The following is a 6,592-nucleotide window of genomic DNA, read 5'->3' as shown; positions in this document are numbered from 1 at the left end:
TGTAAAAAAAGTTTCATAGTAATTCAATCATGCATATATGTGTTTTAAGGCAGTGAAACAAATTTCATAGTGTTTCAATCACGCATATATGTGTACTAAGGCTATCAAAAAAAATTCAATCTTGCATATATGTGTTCTAAAGCTACCAAACAAATTTCATAATGATTCAATCATGCATATATGTATTCTAAGGCTGTCAAAAAAATTTCATAGTGATTCAATCAAGCAGCTATGCGTAGTAGTTACACAATTTTTTACAATGATTCAATCATGCATATATGTATTCTAATGCTGTAAAAAAAAAAACTATAGTTATTCAATCATGCATATATGTGTTCAAAGCTTGTAAAAAAAAAATCATAGTGAGTCAATCATGCAAATATGTGTTCTAAGGCTGTCCAATTTTTTTTATTGTTATTCAATCATGCATGGATGTGTTCTAAGGCTGTAAAAAAAAATTCATAGTGATTCAATCACGCATATATGGGTTTTAAGGCTGTTACAAAAATTTCATAGTGATTCAATCATGCATATATGTGTTCAAACGCTGTAAAAAAAAAATTAATCTTGCATATATGTGTTCTAAGTTTATCAAACAAATTTCAATCTTGCATATATGTGTTCTAAGGATATCAAACAAATTTCAAAGTGATTAAATCATGCATATATGTGTTATAAGGCTGTCCAAAAAATTTCATAGTGATTCAATCGTACATATATGTGTTATAAGGATGTCAAAAAAAATTTATTGTGATTCAATCATGCATATATCTGTTCTAAGGCTTTTAAAAAAAAATCATTGTCATTCAATCAAGCATATATATGTTTTAAGGCTATCAAAAAAATTCATAGTGATTCAATCATACATATATGTGTTCTAAGGCTGTAAAAAAAATTGAATAGTGATTGAATCATGCATATATGAGTTCTAACGTTGTAAAAAAAGTTCATAGTGATTCAATCATGCAAATATATGTTCTTAGGCTGCCAAAAAAAATTCATAGTGATTCAATCTTCCATATATGTGTTCCAAGGTTATCAAAAGAATTTCATAGTGATTTAATCATGCATATATGTGTTCTAAGGCTCTCAAAAAAAATTCATAGTGATTCAATCATGGATATATGTGTTCTAACACTGTCAATTTTTTTTTAATCTTGCATATATGTGTTCTAAGGCTATCAAACAAATTTCAAAGTGATTAAATCATGCATGTATGTGTTCTAAGGCTGTCCAAAAAATTTCATAGTGAGTCAATCATGCATATATGTGTTATAAGGCTGTCAAAAAAAATTTGTTGTGATTCAATGATGCATACATATGTTCTAAGTATTTCAAAAATAAATTTCATTATGATTCAATCAAGCATATATATGTTTTAAGGCTGTCAAAAAATTTCATAGTGATTCAATCATGTATATATGCGTTCTAAGGCTGTAAAAAAAAATCAATAGTGATTGAATCATGCATATATGAGTTCTAAGGCTGTAAAAAAAATTCGTAGTGATTCAATCATGCAAATATATGTTCTCAGGCTGCCAAAAAAATTTCATAGTGATTCAATCTTCCATATATGTGTTCTTAGGTTGTCAAAAGAATTTCATAGTGATTCAATCATGCATATATGTGTTCTGAGGCTGTCAAAAAAAATTCATAGTGATTCAATCATAGATATATGTGTTCTAACGCTGTCAAATTTTTTTTAATCTCGCATATATGTGTTCTAAGGCTATCAAACAAATTTCAATCTTGCATATATGTGTTATAAGGTACTCAAACAAATTTCAAAAGGATTCAATCATGCATGTATGTGTTCTACGGCTGTCCAAAGAATTTCATAGTGAGTCAATCATGCATATATGTGTTCTAAGGCTGTCAAAAAGTATTTATTGTGAATCAATAATGCATATATATGCTCTAAGTCTTTCAAAAAAAATTCATTATGATTCAAAAAAGCATATATATGTTTTAAGGTTGTCAAAAAAATTTCATAGTGATTCAATCATGCATATATGTATTCTAAGGCGGTAAAAAAATTTGCATAGTGATTCAATCATGCATATATGAGTTCCAAGGCTGTAAAACAAATTCGTAGTGATTCAATCTTGCATATATGTGTTCTAAGGCTGCCAAAAAAATTTCATAGTGATTCAATCTTCCATATATGTGTTTTATGGTTGTCAAAATAATTTCATAGTAATTCGATCTTGCATATATGTGTTGTGAGGCTATCAAAAAATTTCATAGTGAATCAATCATGCCAATATGTGTTCTAAGGTTGTCAAAAAAATTTAATAGTGCCTTAATCATGCATATATGTGTTCTAAGGCTGTCAAATTTTTTTTATAGTGATTCAATCTTGCATATACATGTTCTAAGTTACTCAAAAAAAACTTCAAGTGATTCAATCATGCATATATGTTTTCTAATGCTATCAAAAAAAAATTTTGTTGTGATTCAATCATGCATATACATGTGTTATACGGTTATAAAAAATTCATTGTGATTCAATCATGCATATATATGTTCTAAGGCTATCAAAAAAATTTCATTATGATTCAATCATTCATATATATGTTCTAAGGCTGTAAAAAAAATCATTATGATTCAATCATGCATATATGTTTCCTAAGGCTGTAAAAAAAAATCCATAGTGATTCAATCATGCATATATGTGTCCAAAAGTTGTCAAAAGAAAATTCATTGTTATTTAATCATGCATATATGTGTTCTGAGGCTGTCAAAAAAAATTCATAGTGATTCAATCATAGATATATGTGTTCTAACGCTGTCAAATTTTTTTTAATCTCGCATATATGTGTTCTAAGGCTATCAAACAAATTTCAATCTTGCATATATGTGTTATAAGGTACTCAAACAAATTTCAAAAGGATTCAATCATGCATGTATGTGTTCTACGGCTGTCCAAAGAATTTCATAGTGAGTCAATCATGCATATATGTGTTCTAAGGCTGTCAAAAAGTATTTATTGTGAATCAATAATGCATATATATGCTCTAAGTCTTTCAAAAAAAATTCATTATGATTCAAAAAAGCATATATATGTTTTAAGGTTGTCAAAAAAATTTCATAGTGATTCAATCATGCATATATGTATTCTAAGGCGGTAAAAAAATTTGCATAGTGATTCAATCATGCATATATGAGTTCCAAGGCTGTAAAACAAATTCGTAGTGATTCAATCTTGCATATATGTGTTCTAAGGCTGCCAAAAAAATTTCATAGTGATTCAATCTTCCATATATGTGTTTTATGGTTGTCAAAATAATTTCATAGTAATTCGATCTTGCATATATGTGTTGTGAGGCTATCAAAAAATTTCATAGTGAATCAATCATGCCAATATGTGTTCTAAGGTTGTCAAAAAAATTTAATAGTGCCTTAATCATGCATATATGTGTTCTAAGGCTGTCAAATTTTTTTTATAGTGATTCAATCTTGCATATACATGTTCTAAGTTACTCAAAAAAAACTTCAAGTGATTCAATCATGCATATATGTTTTCTAATGCTATCAAAAAAAAATTTTGTTGTGATTCAATCATGCATATACATGTGTTATACGGTTATAAAAAATTCATTGTGATTCAATCATGCATATATATGTTCTAAGGCTATCAAAAAAATTTCATTATGATTCAATCATTCATATATATGTTCTAAGGCTGTAAAAAAAATCATTATGATTCAATCATGCATATATGTTTCCTAAGGCTGTAAAAAAAAATCCATAGTGATTCAATCATGCATATATGTGTCCAAAAGTTGTCAAAAGAAAATTCATTGTTATTTAATCATGCTTATATGTGTTCTAAGGCTGTCAAAAAAATTTCATGGTGATTTAATCATGCATATATGTGTTCAAAGGCTGTCAAAAAAATTTCATAGGGATTCACTCATGCATATATGTGTTCTAATGCTAAAAAAAAAAATCGTAGTGACTCAATCATGCATATATGTGTTCTAACGTTGTCAAAAAAATTTCATAGTGATTCATTCATGCATGTAAGTGTTCTAAGAATGTCAAAAAAATTTCATGGTGATTCAATCTTAAATATGTGTTCTAAGGTTGTTAAAAAGATTTCATAGTGATTCAATCATGCATATATGTGTTCTAATGCTATAAAAAAAAATTTTAGTGATTCAATCATGCATATATTTGTTCTCAGGCTGTAAAAAAAATTTCATTGTGATTCAATCATGCATATATATGTTCTAAGGCTGTCAAAAAAATATTCATGGTGATTCAATCACCCATATATATGTTCTAAGGTTGTCAAAAAAAATTCATTGTGATTCAATCTTGCATATATGTGTCCTAAGGTTGTCAAACAAAATTAAATGTGATTCAATCATGCATATATGTGTCCTATGCCTGTCAAAAAAAATTCATAGTGATTTCATCATGCATATATCTGTTCAAAGGCTGTCAAAAAAATTTCATAGTGATTCACTCTTGCATATGTGTTCTAAGGCTGTCAAAAAAAAATATAGCTACTCAATCATGGATATATGTGTTCTAACGTGTTCAAAAAAAAATTATAATGATTTAATCATGCATATATGTGTTTTAAGAATGTCAAAAAAGTTTCTTGGTGATTCAATCTTGCATATTTCTGTCCTAAGGTTGTTAAAAAAATTTCATAGTCATTCAATCATGCAAATATGTGTTCTAAGGCTGTCAAATTTTTTTTATAGTGATTCAATCATGCATATGTGTTCTAAGGCTGTCAAAAAATTTTAATAATGATTCAATCTTGCATATTTGTGTTCTAAGGCTGTCTAGAAAATTTTATAGTGTTTCAATCATGAATAAATGTGTTCTAAGGTTGTCAAAAAAAATTATAGTGATTCAATCATGCAGATATGTGTTCTAAGTTACTCAAAAAAATATTATAGTGATTCAATCATGCATATATGTGTTCTAATGCTGTGAAAAAAAATTGTATTGATTCAATCATCCATATATGTGTTCTAAGGTTGTCTAAAACATTTCATAGTGATTCAGTCATGCAAATATGTGTTCTAAGGTTGTCCAAAAATTTTTATAGTGATTCAATCATGTATATATGTGGTTTCATGACTTTCAAAAAAAATTTATAGTGATTCAATCATGTAGATATGTATTCTAAGTTACTCAAAAAAAAATTATAGTGATTCAATCATACATATATATGTTCTAATGCTGTCAAAAAAAATTTGTAGTGATTCAATCATGCATGTATGTATTCTAAGGCTGTCAAAATTTTGTTATTATGATTCAATCATTTATAGATGTGCTCTAAGGCTGTCCAAAAAATTTCATTGTGATTCAATCTTGGATATATGTGTTCTAAGGTTGTTAAAAAAAATCATAGTGATTCAATCATGCATATATGGGTTTTAAGGATGTCAAACAAAATTCATAGTGATTCAATCATGCATATATATATGTACTATGGCTGTAAAAAAAAAATCAATCTTGCATATATGTGTTCTAAGGCTGTCAAACAAATTTCATAGTGATTCAATCATGCATGTATGTGTTCTTAGACTGCCAAGGAGAGAGAGGGCTGCCACTGTTGGAGAAGGCTGCTGCAACAAAAAGGTTGGAGGGAAGAGGTAGGCGTGAATGAGAAAATCCCCCAGCCGTGTAGCCTTGTATGGTCTAACTTAGGAAAAATAATCACCAGAACTTAGGGTCTTGAGGGAATAATGAAAAGGGGGAATGAGAGAATCTGAGAGAGGGTGTCCACCGTATGGGACTTGCCTTGAAGAATAGAAAGAATAGAAGAGTTTTATGGTGGCTGGACAATAGGGAAGGGAGAGAAAAAAGGAGGGAAAAGAAGGAAGGAAAGAAAGAGGAAGAAAGAAGGAAAGAAAGGGAAGAAGAAGGAAAATGAAAGAAGGAAGAGAAAGAAGGAGGCTTGGTTGACCACGGGGGAGAGGGAAGAAAGAAAGAAAGAAGAAAAGGAAAGGAAGAAAGGAAAGATAGAAGAAGAAAAAAGAAGAAAGAAAGTAAAGAAGAAAGAAGAAAGGAAAGAAAGAAAGAAGAAGAAGAAGGAAATGAGAGGAAGAAAGAATAGAAAGCAAGGAGAGAGAGGGGTTGGTCGACACCTCTTGTGGGTCCCACCTACTCTCATAAAATAAAATAAAAAGAAAAAAAAGAAAAATAAAAGAAAACAAAGAAAGAAAAGATATATATATTTTTTATTTTAAAATGAAAATGTAAATGTAAATGAAGGAACCATCTCAGAGTGGGCTCACTTTCCAAATTTGAAATTTAAGGATCATAGGGGTAGAATAGTCTTTTTTAGAAAATTTCTGGACAAAACGAGCTATTTTTGGAAGTTTTTGAAACGAGCTCAGAATTTGAAGTTTCATACCCTATTACGAAGCAAATCCAGTTTAGGATTTGAAAATTTGAGTTTGAAAAAAATCCAAATTATTTTTCTCAGGAAAATATTTCTAAATTTAGAATCCCAAGGGTAAAAATGTCAATTGTGGAAACTCAGGGTTTGAAATTGTTTTCTGAAAACTTTTAAAACTCAATCTGGATTGAAATTTATAAAACTGTAGTTCTGGACTTCAAA

This window comes from Nuphar pumila, chromosome 7 (genome assembly GCF_984573655.1).
Source record: "Nuphar pumila chromosome 7, dmNupPumi1.hap1.1, whole genome shotgun sequence".
Taxonomy (NCBI): Eukaryota; Viridiplantae; Streptophyta; class Magnoliopsida; order Nymphaeales; family Nymphaeaceae; genus Nuphar; species Nuphar pumila.
Note: the sequence above shows the minus strand (reverse complement) of the source record.